This window comes from Charadrius vociferus, unplaced genomic scaffold (genome assembly GCF_000708025.1).
Source record: "Charadrius vociferus isolate BGI_N301 unplaced genomic scaffold, ASM70802v2 scaffold68, whole genome shotgun sequence".
Lineage (NCBI taxonomy): Eukaryota > Metazoa > Chordata > Aves > Charadriiformes > Charadriidae > Charadrius > Charadrius vociferus.
The window spans coordinates 1,893,559-1,909,568 of NW_009649946.1; the positions used below are offsets into that span (position 1 = coordinate 1,893,559).

The 16,010-nt window shown below is 41.2% G+C and overlaps 1 protein-coding gene across 1 annotated transcript in view; it reads right to left on the minus strand.

Moving 5' to 3' along the window:
- PDE10A (phosphodiesterase 10A) overlaps positions 1–16,010 on the minus strand; it is a 393,315-nt gene that overhangs the window by 332,752 nt on the left and 44,553 nt on the right. The gene's annotated exons all lie outside the window — the stretch shown is intronic.

The window sequence follows — 16,010 nt, forward strand, 5'->3', positions numbered from 1 at the left end:
TATTGTCAAATGGTATTTACTGCTAAAAGCAAAGATTTTTGTTAACCTGCCATGCAGAACTGACAATGCCTCTTCAGGATAGTTTTGTTTACAAAGTCATATATTACCTTCTTTTTTCATTGGTTAAAGTGATCCAAATAGCACAACAGATTTTTTCCAAAATAGTAAAAAATGCTAGCAACTGAAAATATACAATTGTCTTAACATGCAAATCACATAAGTGACTTGTAGCAGCATCACCTGACTGCCAAAGCTCGTGAGATTTTCCATATCCACCATTATTATGGCTGTGTTTGGATACAAGTTGTTTCTGTATCACTTTAAACTAAATCTGTTGCAGGAAGATTCTGGAAGAGGTAGTATATCATACAGTTTCTTAATCACACATTTATTACAAAAAAATATGAAAAGTAAAAAATGAAAGGGGGGGGGCGGGGGGGCAGTCTGTTATTAGTTGCATTGGAATACAGGAAAGCTGTAGTATGGGCTGTGAACTGAAGTATAAAATTGCCCAGTCTCCTCTCTGCTGTCATACAAGAAATACGGAAAATGCTTCCCACAGAACTCCATCTGCAAACTGGCACAGCCAAGGAGCCTGCAAGCTAGCCTGCTCCTACCCTGGCAGAGCAACATGAAACAAAATATCCACAGAGCATCCACGCCACGGAGGCAAAAGCAGGTAAGCTGCATTACTTCAGAGGGTAAGTTATATTTGCTAATATACAGCAGTTGCCCATACAAGATAAGATCTTCTTCTCATATCTAACTGCAAAGATTGTCCCACGAACTAGGGAAGATTAGCTTTCTCTCAATGTGTGTCCTTCAGCCTTTAAACCTGCCTCACTCCCACAATAATACCAACGCCCCTGAAGTCTTGTGTGTGAGATGATACGTGTTGTGGCTATTCTGGAGTTAGGTGCATGTTGACTGACAGGCCTGAACATGGGAGGACCTGGATGCTCTCAAATACAATACTGCATGGTTGAAGTTTGCCTATTTTTTTCCTCTGCTAACTTGGGTTTTTCTCTTCCACGAGCATTGCAACAGAAACCCATGGAATTAGTTCTATTTTAAACTTCTCTCCCTATTTAAAGTTTGGCTAAATTAAGCCTGAAAGTCCAAAAGTCAGGGGGAGAAAAGGAAAGAGGAAAAGGCAAAGGGAGGAGACCCAGAGGCACTGCAGCCTCATTGATTTAAGAAACTAATCTTAACTATCACCGGATCCTTCTATGCCTGGCATGCATCCCTGCTACTTAGGACTAGTGCACAGGTCTCCCCCCTCAGATACATATTGCCAGGTGACTTCAATGGGACTACCCACGCTGAATGATTTCTCAGCAGCCAAAACGTGTTGTGTCCACAAACCGGACTTTCAAAGCAGGACACAGCCAGCAGCAAAGCCAACCTCAGTTCAAACTCTTTTGTGGAATAGAAGAACAGGGAGTTCATGCTGAGCATCCTGGCAAGTTTTGCTTTTTGGTGCTGTGCCCTCACGAAGCCAGGGAGGAGAGCACACAGCCCGCACACAGAAACACAACAGTGGAGACAGAGAATGGGCACCATTCTCTCACCAGCTGATTGCAGAGTATATGACGTGCAAGCTGGGTTGCGAACTAATGAGGCTCAGCAGGAGCACCACTGAAAGACATGCAGTTTAGCCTATCAACAAACAATAAGCAAGCAAAGGCATGGTGAGAAGTTAGCTATGGTAGCAAACAAGACTAAAATGTCATCAATAAAGGAAAAATGTAAAGAAAAATAATTTTGTGTATTAGCTTTCCTCACAGGTTTCATTTTATTAGTCTGTCCTGACAGATAGAAAAGTAAAATAAAAATAGAATAATCATGTCGTCTCTACAGTTTGGTTTGTACCTCAGAGTGCAGACTGCTTATGTCTGCATGGCCAATGTTACAGGGAAGTCTCTCAATCACAGCAATAAAACTCTTTCAAACAACAAACAAATTTTAAACTAAAACTACACCACAGCAGCTGAGTCCAGCACTGAGGGGGAGAAAAAAAAAAAAAAACAAACAAAAAAAGAAAACCAAAAAAACCCCAAAAACACCAAACCACCACCAAAAAACCCCCAAAACCCCAAACCCAGAACGGGTCAGGTCCATATATAGTTCAGTACAGTCTCCAATGAGAGTCCATGACGAAAGGCAGAAAGAGAAAGCTCTACTCTACCAGCTCGTGATACAAAGAAGGGTTACAAAGCCTGCATCAGGATGGCCCCCAAGAGTTTGGTCTGCAATGTTATCAGCTAGCAGATAGGAGGGCAACAGAGCTATGCTCTATTGGAATTACCTAGAAGCCTAAAGTATATGGTAACTAATGAACAAGAGGCATTTAACAACCATAACTCTTTTCCCAAGTAACAGTAGTACATCCCACACCCAACCTTAACAGATTTCCAGGCAGGATATCATTAAATATGCCTAAATAGTTGTAGAGCTTCTATTTTGCTAGCAAATCAGTGCATGCAAATAAGAAGCCTTTGCATTTCATCGCTAACATAGTAGGACATGCCATAAAGACTACAGAACTCCTGTGAAACTTTACCTCACTGCATTGTGTATCTTCATCACGTTTCCAGTCCACAGATCACTGAAGTAAACAAAAGGAGTACTACAGATTTTATTGATTTTCACCTCAGAACCAGTATTTTTTTTTAGTATTCGTTTAGGTGAGCTACATAGCCCCTAAATGTGAAACTTCTCAATTCCAAAGGGACCTATAGAAAGAAGTGTGATAGCTGTCCTGGTCAAATATGAAATAATGCACACACACAAAAAAAAAAATAATCAAAAGGCATATTTCCACAAATTTGTTTTCAACCAATCAAAAAACCCCAAAACAAAGCAAACCACCACAAACCACAGGCTGTGTCTTCCTTGTCCCTTCAGCTTTTGAACGGCTCAGAGAAGCACAAATAAATATTTAGTAAACTATTTCTCCACCACACATGTTCACACATTTTCTGTATTCAACAAAAGCCTAAATTATTTTTTCCGGTTTTTCAATAAAATTCTTCCCTTAGGCATTGAAGTAAATGAGAATAAAGCGTGAAGAATATTTATGCAGCCCTCACTGCAGTGGTTGCTATACAATACAAAAAGCAGAATGAGCAGCCTACAGACAGAAAAAATTATAGCACTCAGGTCCACCCATAATTCACTCTCCCAGAGCCAGGGGATCTGCCAGGGAATCTGTCTTTTGTTTTAAATGTGGTATTGAAGAATGTGAGCCTTATACTGATTCCCCATTAAACCAGACATGGTTTAATAACATGGTTTAAACATATGACATGATTGGCAAATCATGCAGCATTGTCTGAACATGGCTGAAATGACAGTTGGAGTGGCAGAATCTGCCCAGATCCTTGATACAGTGACCTCTCTCTCAGCTTTCTCCCCCAAACTCAAATCTTTTTTTCCCTACCTTATATGAAAACTAGGTTTCTCTTACCATCTGGACAGACTCATCCCACTGCATGGTCACTCTTATCAGCCCCAGTGTTAGGCAATGGCTCTTCCTTGAATATACTCACACTCTCAAAATAATGGTGGGGGAAGCAAAATGCTTGTGTGTGTGGCCCCATTCTAGCCAGACAAGACAGGAAGCAGCAAAGAAATTGGCAGCTGAAGAAGAAACAGCAAGTCCCCCATTTTTGGGCAAAATCTGAAGGCTTGGAGCACCTCACCAGCAGGCCTCCAGCTCTCTGAGGACTGTTTGCTCTGCTAGAAATGGGGTGGTTGTCTCATGTCCACCTGGTGCTGCTTTCGGCTCAGATAATAGGTGAACATAGCCGAAATAGAAGAGCCACAACAAAAGTAAAGGTTCTTCAGGAGGAGTGTTTCTTAACCTGAAAATCTTTACTTTTGGGATAACCAGCCATTTGGGTAGACTTGTTTAAATGCTGAGAAAAGTCAGAAAAGGAACGAAACTTCCTAGAACAACTGTAGCAGCAGAATAACCTCAAAATAAACTGAGTTTACCGGCATATCTAGCTACAGTTTGGCAGAAACAAATCCTTTAATATTCCAAATGCCTTTTTCTTAGAAAAGCAATGTCTTAATCTAATCTGAGGAGAGAACGTACCCTTGACCAATTCCCAAGTAATGCACAGGAGAAGAGTCCAGGAAGCGAAAACAACCAAACCACTAAATAAGTGACCACAACATAATTGCTATATTCCCTCTAGAGAAATTCACATCACTGTTAAGAAGTCTGGAAGGGATTCTGTGCAAATAGGACGGTTGAAAACAGCAGGAAGTAGCAAAATGAACATTGTTAGTCTCCAATTTCAATGCTGACGCAAATGGTACTCTCGACTAAAGAAGCTGCTGTACCTTTCAGCCCAAGGGTTCATAAAGGGGTTTGTACATGCTCATAATACTTTTGGAAGGAACTAAAGATGGGCAGGGAAAAACCTGTCCTGGATTCACTGTTTCATGAGTTAGTTTACTTCATTTAAGAAAGGGTGACTAAATATATCTAATATGTGTGTTTGTACATGACACTCGTGGGATACAGTACATGTAAACTATTATCTCACCTACTGAGTTAGAAGTAAAAGACCAGAAGGTGAAGTACTTCGTCCATCCCCTTCATCCAGTTTAGAAAATAAAAACCTACTTCCAAAGAGAGAGGAGGAAGGGGAGGAAGTGAGGAAACCCCAAGCGAACCATTAGGAAACAATACCTTTCCCAAGTAGCTGGCTTCACCTCCATTCTTTGGTTATAGGATAATATGTCAATTGATATTGCTCCTCATCTGCTCAGACTCCACTGCCGTTTCTATCTATGCATTCAGAATGGCAGTCACTTAAGAAATGCTGATTTAACGTAGCTCCACAGATTTATTCCACTCTAAGAAAGTAGTAAAACATAGCAAAATAAAAAGATGGGAAAGACAAAGATGTGAATATCCCTTATTTGAAAGGGATGCTTTGAATATACTGGGAACGCTTGCACTTTTTTTAGCTCAGTATTTTTCAAGCTATATAAAAACCCACTGCGCAGTTACAGAATGGTACAGACTTTCATGGTTCCAAAACCACCAGCACAACAGCATCCCTATCTCATATGGGGCCCTAGAGGCTATCAGCATTAAAACAAATAGTGTCCCCTCCGACATTCATATACAAACAAGTATTTCATAAGTCTGAAGTGCTTTCCATGGGTTCTGTCATTTAAAGATACTGATATGAATATATGCAACATTGTGTTGTGAATATATCAACATTGTTGATATGAGGTTATAAATTAAAAAGTTTGAAAAGATGTTTCCATGGATTTTGAAGACCCTGCTATTAACAGGAATGAAGGAAAACTCATATTCTGCATTAATTTCAAATCAGATCTGTATGTACACTTCTAAAAATAGATATAAAAATCATGTCCCTCATGGCAGAAGACAGCTCATAAAACTCTTTGCATCTATTAAACACATTTTCAAAAAAAGAACATGTTGCAAAACTCTTTTCCAGTACTGCTCAGGATCAACCTGCTAGGCAAATCAGAAATTTGCTGGCACCAGGGAAAAGTCATCACTTTTCTTACAGCTGCTCCTGTTCTTCAGGTAAATTGCCCATATATTTTCCACTGGTGACATACATGCTTAGATTCCTCAAACCAGCAGAATCCAGTGGGAATTATGTCTATATCCCAAGTGTCTATACCTTCAAGAGAGATTCAAGGAGATCCTAGCTGCTCACCTCTCCAAGACAGGATGCAGAATTTGACTGTCTGTTTAGCTATAGACTGTGTGGTCACAGAATACAGATGGACAACACCTCTCCACAAACCAGTCACAGAAGTCATCCCTTCTGCTACTTCAATATTTTTTTTCCTCTGTATAAAGACCACTGCTGCTGATTCACTGTACCACAGGAAACATGTTGAGGATCTGAACACATTGTAGCCTAGCCCAGCCAAAAGTAACACATAATCCTAACAACCCATTCAATAATGATGGGTAATTTTAATTTTTTTTTTAAGTATTCCCACATATCTTCAGCGTGGGATCTTTAGTACTCTGAGACCTGTGTTGCAATGAATTGACCTTTCATGTTGTTCCCATAAATGAAAAACAATGGGAGAGGCAGATTTAAATAGCTAAATTAATCCAGGTAGAAAAAGAATTTCCTGATGATCGAAATTGTGAAATTTACCTTTGCCCTGTTTTTTGTTCATTTTTTAAGGAAAAATGCTACATAATCTCAGCTATAATCTTTTTGTATTAGTGAGGTAAAAAACAGCAAGGAAGATTCAAAAAGCAATTAATCTTTATAAAATACCTCAGATGGGGGTGCTGTCCCTCTCACCCACCCTTCTGTCTGCTACAATTTCTAACATAAAGACTGTTTGGCTGAAAACAATGAAACTCATAACACAAACTCACTGTTCAAAAAGTGGGCCCATTAATCTTATGACAGCGTCATTTAGAAGCCAGGAAAGGAAGAATAAATATATGCTCTTAGTGATTTGGGAGGGTTGTTTTGTTTTTGTTTTGTTTGTGTTTTTGGGGGGTTATTTGGTTTGTTGGTTTTTGGTTGGTTTTTTTGTTTTGTTTTTGTTTGTTTGGTTGGTTTTTTTGTTGTTTTTTTTTTAAAATAAAGAAAACAGTTACTCTTGCATACAAAGATGTCCCTAACTGGAGACTGGCAAGATGAGTTGCCAGGTACGTGAGCACTGGGTGGGGGACCTCAGGCTGTCTGAAGTACCATAGTATGGCTGATGACAGAGCTGGAATGGAAAAGATGAATGTCGTCTCTGATTAATTTAAGAAAACACTAATTCCTTACTTTAATGGTTAGATATTTTAGAAACGAGAAATCTCTGCATGCCAAAACAAAGTAGAGTTTCCTGAAAAACAGACATGACTTACGCTTTTAGCTGCCTATATGGAGCCCCTTCCTGGTGTAGAGTGTCATCAAAACCAGGGTACTCTCTTACAGAAACTGGTGTTTCCACCAATGCAGTATCTTGATCGTAAAGGGAACACAGAGGTCATAATTAATAGAAATTTGTATGGCTTTCTTGCAAGCCTTTGACGTATACAAGCTGAGCTGCACATAGCTGGATCCCAAAGTCTTGGACAAGTCTTCACCAACACCTTTGGACAGATTTGTAGGTGGATGAAAAAATCTGGTATGATTTGAAGTTGTTCTTTGGCTGCAGTCACCACTGCTGTGGTGCAGAATAAAGCAGCTCCTGTGAACATTATCTTCCAAACTGAGGACAGCACTGATTTCTCTTTACTTTTAAGCCAAAACCAGGCAAAACCAGCAACATTTATCAGACAGAAATTGTCGCAGAAAATAACTGTCCTATAAAACAGGAAAAAGAGGATCCCTGTTTTCTGTTTCAAGCTGCAACACTCACTAGACATCATGAAAATAACTTCTTTACTTTTGACACGGTAAATGACAGCACCCTGAACTGCCGTGGAAATTGTTTGGGATTTCAAGTGGTCCATTTCCATAGGCTGCATGAAAGCATCCTGGAGGCCTTTAGCACAGTTCCTTCCAACTGAGAACACCTGCAGCTAGAGTTCAAAGCCAGGACTGCCTTCTCAAACATAATGCTTTGAACAGATGAGAAAACTAGTTTCAATACAGAACTTCCAGTCTCTTTCCAGGAGAGAGTGAGGAAAGGAAGAAGGGAAAGAAAGAAATTAAGTGACATCAGAAAGCAAGTAAAGGAAACTCCTATTTCCCTGTATTTTGAGAAATGTATTCCTCTGCTGAAGGATTTCAGTGGACCACACAAGATGTTAAAACAGCAGGAGCGTCGGGGCGTTCAGGAACTTATATGATGAATATATTGGCCAGACTGTGGATGCACTCCAAACATCTTTTTGTTATCTGGATCTAATATAAGCAACTATCCAGTCTTACAAAATAACAAGATAGTGATGGGACAGCACAGCTTTGCCTAGGGTTCCTCCTCAGAGCAAAGCGCTGTTTCTTCAATTAGTGTTGGGGAGGACAAAGACAAATGGTGAAGTTCCTTTGTGTGGTTGACAGGATCAAGCCCTGCTGAAATGCGAGTATCAGCCTTTACAGTGACAAATGCCAGTTAGTGCAGTCATGAGGATAATCAGAAGCCACGTCCCTCTCCCATCTTCTGTGCCAAGTGTAGCACAATTCAGTTCATTACGGCCACGGCAGACGTTTTCCCAACGCCTTTGCATGAATGCACAGATTATAGTTTCACACCCATGATCAAAACCACAGGAAGCAGACTTCCACAAGTGAAAGGAAAGAGGGGCAGGAAGAAGAAACAGAGAAATACATACAAGATCTGATTTTTCCCAGCAGGAAAAGATAAGCAAGGACAACGATAGCCTTTATATAAACCCTGAAATGATACATAAATGGGAAACAGGGAGTTCAAACAATGAAGACAGACCAAATCACTAATTCAGAAAGCTTGCTTTTCAACTCTCTAATTTACTTTTAAATTGTCTTACTTTTTAGTACATTAAGATCACTTGTTTGAACAAAGAATTCTTACTCAACTTTAAAAGTAAGACAGACGAAGAGATCCAGCATAATGCTTCCAATTTACATTAAAGTCTATGCACTATTATCTTCTTATTATCTCCTAAAGATTTTTCCAGGCATTTAATTAACATATGACAAGATACCCAAGTTAGCAAGAAAAAAAAGTCACCATTTAATGCACTATCTATAGCCTTACAGAAGTTAGTTTCCCATTGTTTTTCCTCCTAATGCACTACCTAGTGCACATCTATTATGCTATTTTAATAGCGAGGCTCTGTCACAGAAATAAAAGGAATAAAGTTCTCAAGGTACCCACACTACATTTTCTAATTTGACTCCAGCACAAGTGTCTTTCAAAGTCAGTGAAACACAGGTAAAGCTTAGAAGTTTTCACCCAGGGACTCTGCTGTGACAAAGGGTGCTGCTAGTATTTGGCTGCCTGCAGGAGCTCTGGCTGGGAGCTGAGCCCCAGAGAAACCCAGGGGAGGCATTAACTTTAGATGACTATAACACTAACAAACAGCCTCAGAACATCTCTAGAAAGGCAGCAGAGCAATTGTCAGGGCGGGCTGAGGGCCGTGGGGGCTGCCCATGGGGGTCTGTCAGCCAGGGCCTGTTCCACCCCCAGCCAGGAGCAGGCAGCCAGGGCAGCAGGGCAGCCCCAGCCCTGGGCTTTGGGCACCTGCCGGGGGATGGGTACAGGCCAGGACAGGCCATGGGCACACAGGTGGGCCCGGGCTGACATGGGGTCCTGGGCTGGGGCCAGGCAGGAACAGTCAGGCCTGGTGGTGCCCCCAGCGCCCTGACAATAAACACTCCAGGCCCCGTTCTCAGGGATCCTCTGTCTCTTCCATACATTCCCTGGACACAGACCACTGGTCTTTCCCACTTTCAGCCTGTCTCAATTCTCTAAAATAAAATAAAATTAAAAAAAAAAAAATCACCTTTGAACAAGTGGCAGGATATACTAACGTGCTTCACAATTTTCTGCATCCCTTTCCTACCAAGCTCATGAAGCCCCCTGAGCTGCTGATCTGAGGGAAATATGTGGGTTCTGCTCTACTAATGTGGCAGGAAAAGCCTGCAGCAAGTAGAAAAAACAAGACACATGCTTAAGGATGAAAAGATAGTGTTTAAAGCAGATTCTCCCATCAAACAAGAGTTTCTGTTTCTTAATAGCCCCATAGCTAGTACTTTCCACAGCATAAAATCCCCCTCTCTTGGTTTTGGGTTTGGTTTTTTGTTTTCCCCTAGCGAAAGCGCTTCTTGCAGCATTTGCCAGTCACTCAGCTCAGAAGTCACAGAATCTCAGGATGTTGGGAAGGGATCTCTATAGATCATCTGGTCCATCTCCCTCTGCTCGAGGAGGGTCAGCTACAGCAGGTTGCTCAGGGTTTTTAATATGTCCAGGGATGGAGACTTCACAACCTTTCTTGGCAACTTGCACCACTAATCAATCACACTTAAACTTAAAAAATAATTTTCTTATGTCTAAACAGTAGTTCCTGTGTTTCAGTTTGTGTCCACTGCCTCTTACCCTGTTGGTGGGCATCACTGAGAAAAATCTGGCTCTGTCTTCTTTATTCCCCCATCTCATACGTATAAACATTGATCAGATCCCCCCGAGTCTTCTCTTCTGTAGGCTGAACAATACCAGCTCTCAGCCTCTCCTCAGACAGCAAATGCCCCAAGCCTTTAACCACCTTCATGGCTCTTCACTGGACTCACCCCAGTATGAAGCAAGCCCAGAACTGGACCTGGTACTCCAGATGTGTCTCACCAATGCTGAGGGGAAGGATCACCTCCCCCAGCCTGCTGGTAATGCTCTCCCGGATGCAGACCAGGATGCTGTTGGCCTTCTTTGCCACAAAGGTCCCTTGCTGACTCATGTCTATCTTGCTGTTCACCAGAAAACCCAGATCCATTTCTGCAAAGCAGTTTTCTGACCAGTCAGCTCACAGCATGTGCTGGTGCATGGGGCTCTTTCTCTACAGACTCAGGACCTTGGCCTTTGTTGAGCTTCATGAGCTTCCTGTTGGCCCGCTTCTCCAACCTGTCTGAATTGCAGCACAACCATCTGATGCACCAGCTGCTCCTCTCAGCTTTGTACCATCTGCAAACTTGTTGAGGATACACTCTGTCCCATCATCCAGGTTCATTAACGAAGATGTTAAATAGTATTCCTGGGCTGCATCAGAAGTGTGGCCAGCAGGTCAAAGGAGGTGATTCTGCCCCTCTACTCCAGTCTCGTGAGACCCCACCTGGAGTTCTGCATCCAGCTCTGGAGCCCCCAGCATAGGAAACACATGGACCTGTTGGAGCGGGTCCAGAAGAGGGCCACAAAAATGATCAGAGGGCTGGAGCACCTCTCCTGCGAGGAGAGGCTGAGTGAATTGGGGCTGCTCAGCCTGGAAAAGAGAAGGTTCTGGGGAGACCTTACAGTGGCCTTCCAGTACCTAAAGGGGGCCTACAGGAGAGCTGGGGAAGGACTTTTTACTAGGGCATGTAGTGACAGGACGAGCGGGAATGGCTTTAAACTGGACGAGGGGAGATTTAGATTAGATCTTAGGAAGAAATTTTTCACTATGAGGGTGGTGAGGCACTGGAACAGGTTGCCCAGAGAAGTCGTGGAAGCTCCATCCCTGGAGGTGTTGAAGGCCAGGTTGTATGGGGCTTTGAGCAACCTGGTCTAGCGGGAGGTGTCCCTGCCTATGGCATGGGAGAGTTGAAACAGACCTTGAAGATCATCAAGTTCCAACTTAAACCATTCTATGATTTTGTTTGCCGTAGTGTCAATCTTTGGGGAACATCAAGTGCCTGGACTTCAGCTGGACTTCATGCCACTGGTCAAAACCCTTCAAGCTCAGCAATTCAGCCAGTTTTCAGTCTACCTCACTGTCCACTTGTCTAGCCTGTACTTCATCAGCTTGTCAATGAGGATATCATAACAGACTGTTTCAAAAACCTTGTTAAAAATAGAGATATGCATCATACACTGCTCTCCCTGTATCCACCGAGGCAGTCATCTCATCATAGAAAGTCAACCAGCTGGTCAAGCACGATTTCCCCTTCATAAATCCATGATAACTACTCCCAATCACCTTCTTATCCTTAATATGTTTAGAAATGGCTTCCAGGAAGATTTGCTCATGGAACTCTCTTTCCCATCTTATCTCTGCCTAAAGAGATGGCTCACTGCTCTGCTCTCTTGGGTCTTCTATGGGGCTGTTAACATTTACAGCCTCACCAAGTCTTTGGTAAAATTAATGAAGGCTCTGTTCTCCACCCTTTTCACCTAGAAGAATGGAAAGAAAACTTTTTCCAGTCATGCCAGCCAACTTGGCACTAAGCTCAGAAGCAACAAGTACTTCGAACAGCACTCACTAGAGAATAACAACAATTACATGTTCAGTTGTCTTGTCTTGGTGGAGAAGGGGAAATCTGAATGCCTCCTACTTTGCCAGAGGACCTCACAATCTCTTGCTCCTTGAAAAGGCAAGGAAAGAGCAATAAGAAAAAAAAACCTGGCTTGCCAAGAGGAACAAGGTGACAAATCTTACCAGAAAACACCAATGGCAAGTAAGAGAAACTTGGGAGGTAGGGCCAAACAGTTCTAGACTCAAACTTAGCACTCTATCCACACACTTGTCGATCCAAATTCTACAAGATTTCACTTTCCTGTACACAACCAAGTATGGCTGCCTCAGGAAAGGCACAGATTGCCTACTTCAACACCTAAAATAAGAACAGTACTATTTGTGGGGTTTGGATTTCTTATCAACTTCCAGAAATCTTTGACCTCACTTTTCATATACAAGTAAAGTCATTCAGTGTGAGCCCATATTCATCCATCTGTTTATTAATTATGAAATGCTTTACAGGATTGGGGAACGCTGGCTGGGTCACAAGATGATCCAAGAATCAGAAAGAGGTCCTTTGATCTCTCTAGTATGCAAGAAACCCCTGGAAGCCCTGTCCAGGCTACCAGGCTGAAGGCTGGACCCTCAGAAGGTGCAGAGAGGGAGAAGGTAAGCAAAGACAGAAAAGAAACAGCCACTCTCCACTGTTTTCCTCCAAGGCATTTCTTCTGTTTCAGATAATAAGCACTACATACAATCATGAAATGTTTTTATAAAAGGAATATAGACACTACTTTTATAGCTGATCTGAGTTTTTATTTTAAAAGGTCTTTCATCAGACTATGCCGATGTGTTGAAACCAAAGCCCTCCACAATAAAGACCCAAACCATGAACTTCATTGTTAAGAGCACCATGGTAACATTTCTGTCCTCTGTCTTGCTTAGAGTACCTATCCTCCTCTCAAAGGTAACAATCCTGCTGGACAGAAAAGATCCAGGTGAGCGTCTGTCATATCTGTTGGATCTTACACGATCAATGCAAGTATACAAGCCAGTAAGATACCAGCTAATCTAAACCATTATTACGCTCTTTCTCAGTTTGTCACAAAAACTGGCCCTAGGTTTGCCTCATCATTGCAGATCAAACCAGTATAAGAAGCTGGCTTTCCTGCTCAGCAGCCTTTGCATGAAGCTCCCTTCTTTGTAGCACTATGAACATTTTTTTCCAAGCATCTGGCACTTGACAGCTCTTGAAGCATTTATCACTGTAATAGCTAAGCAGTAAGGAGGGAAGGTGTTTGAGAATCTATTTTTCTTTTTAAAAGAAGAATTCCTTATTTAAAAAAAAAAAAAAAGCCAAACCTCAGATTTCCTTAGCACCTTCAGTGAACCTACATAAAACTTTTATCCATTCTTGCAATGACACATAAGCCTTCCTTCTGGTACCTGTGAGAAAGATGCACACTACAGTGCTCAAACTAGCAACAAGTGAAGACTGTTTGCCTGTGTTTTCTCTTCTCAGCACTTCTACAGCTTCCTTCATCCTGTATGTTTAAACATTCTCCATTTATGCTACTCTAACGTTTGTTTGTGTATGTGTGCCTCTCTCCGTGTACCACAGGATGGCAGCAAATGTTAGAATATAAAGAAAACAGCTGAGTGAGAGAAAAAACAAGAGTATTACAATTGATTTATATATATTATTGTTACTTGAAACAAAAGGACTAGTTCCTGAACTGTAATCCAAGTTCCCAAATGCATAAGCAAAGACACATGTCCTCAGGCAGACAGACACAGTAATGCATGAATCCACACCACAACAGGTCAAAGCCATTAAAAAAAAAATGTTGTTTAAGGGAAACAAAATATATGGGATGCCATTACAAAATGTTACTCTGGAATTAACAGGATGTTTTGTTTGATCCAAAGTAAATAATAATCAGCAAAACTGAAATGGGGAACAAATTTGTGTGAGATGACACTAAATCTTAATTGAGAAGGACTATATTGCTTAAATGTGTTAATATTGAAAAGGCATCCATAAAAACTAAACCAGAGGAAAAAAGCACATTCAAAATTCATCTCAAGAGAAAAATACTCTTCCTGTTTTAGGTACATTAAAAATTTATGTAAAATGTTTTACGTAGATGGGTTCCTTTGATTGAGGGCACTTGCCACAGGCAAACTAAAAGATGTTGCCTATTTAAAAATTAAGTAAATTGTGCATATATCTTGCATGGAGTTCACAATTGGTGCCTCACCATTTTTTTATTTTTTTTTTTTTAAAAAAAAACACCTTCTCAGTAATGAGGAGCTCAAACAGAAGACAAGGGAAGAGAGAACAAAGTATATGGAAAAAGCACCAAATAATACGATGGTGGCTTTTTCAACTTTTCATGTGAGCTGTAGACTTCAAAAGCTGGGATTTGAAAGTCTATATTTATCATTATTATCACATTAGAGAATAAGAAACAATAAATAAAACCTCACAAGCCAACAAGAACATTTTTAGAATGGTACATAAGGATTTGATGTCATTTTTGCAGAGACACCTTTAACTGAAAGTCATGAAGTAGTTTCACAGGAACTTGTTCATGAAGTTTCTAGCGATGCTTTATAAAGGGATGCTACCACTGTGCAGTTATTCTCTCTAGGTCTTTGACCAGTTTAAAAGTTTTATAGTAAATTTAAATGAAATATTTATTTTTAATTCATGCCACATCTGCTTCTCCTCAAAATTTTCTGCTTTCTTCCTACCTTACCACTTTGTTTCTCTGTCAAATGCCAAACTAATCAAGTGACATGCTACCATAGTTGGCTGGCAAAAGAAAATTTATGCTAACATATTTTGGACTTTTTAAAAAAATAAAAACATTTCATGTATCTGATGTGTGTGGAAAAAGTCACTTACAGATGTTACTGGCAGTTGTGCTACTCTACTACATCTACTTGTGTTAGAGACATGGCCTTTTCCCTTAAAAACTGTGGGATGACCATTGTACATGACTATTCTCTTCTAATCTGCTGCCAATTCCCGGTCATACAGTGAGGCAACTATACGGGTGCAGCTACTAGCTAAGTCAGTACAGTATTTCTTCCCTTCAGGCCACTGTCATCCCACAGATATGAATAAAGATCTGGAAAATAAATGTTTTCTATAGTCTCCTGCAACCTTCTTGCTGTAAAAATAGATTGTAATGATGCTTATGTCACATTGTTGCTCAGCAACCTTCCCCCGCCCCCCCCCTTTAATCTCCCTGTTCTCTAATATCTTATTGGTCTTCACTGTGATCAGTCTGCAAACTATGACTCACTAGTCAGAAACAGCACTGTCTGCTAAGCTTGCAGGACATTCTGCCCTCCAATGATTACATAGGCTTAGGGATATATACCTTATAGAGTAACCAGAGACAGGATGTTGACCGGGGGGATGGAGGGGAAGGATAATGAAAAACATGAGGGATGGGGGGAAGAAATTGAAGGGGGAGGGGGGAGAAAAAAAAAAAAGTGATTCTCTACCTTGAGGAAGCTTACAAAACTAAAATAAAAATTAGATCTCTAATCCCTTTCCCTTCTGTCAAGGTCAGCAAAGAGTAATCAATGACCTTATCAAAGTATCTCCTTTTCCCTGATGAGCTCTGGAGAAGGATCTTCCTTTGACAGAAGAGTAAGGGCTGGCAGGCAGAACAGCAAGGACTCACAGCTCTCATAGAAGCTGAAAAGCTTATTGTTTGAGAAGAAATGACAGAAAAAGGAAACTTGCAAGCACAGCTTTTGCACATGCAGTCGTTTGTGTGAATGGACTCAGAGATGAGCATCCAACAGAGCAGTGACACCAACGGGTAAAGCCTAGATCCAGAGAGCTATTTGGAGAGGGATTCAAGTGCTTAAACTTAGGGATGCGTAAGCATTTTAGAAGTCATAAGGTATTCAAGTCTGGCTTGCAGCTCCTGCTCTAGAAGAGGGTGGGTCTCCCATAAACCCCAGATGGTATCTGCCACCTCTTTACCAATGCCTCCACTACCACAGGAAATATAAAACTGCATTACATGCTTGCCTTTGCTTTGGTACTGAATTACTCCTTAAATATCTGACTTGACTCAAATATTTTAACTTTTATGGGTTTTAAAGAATGCTT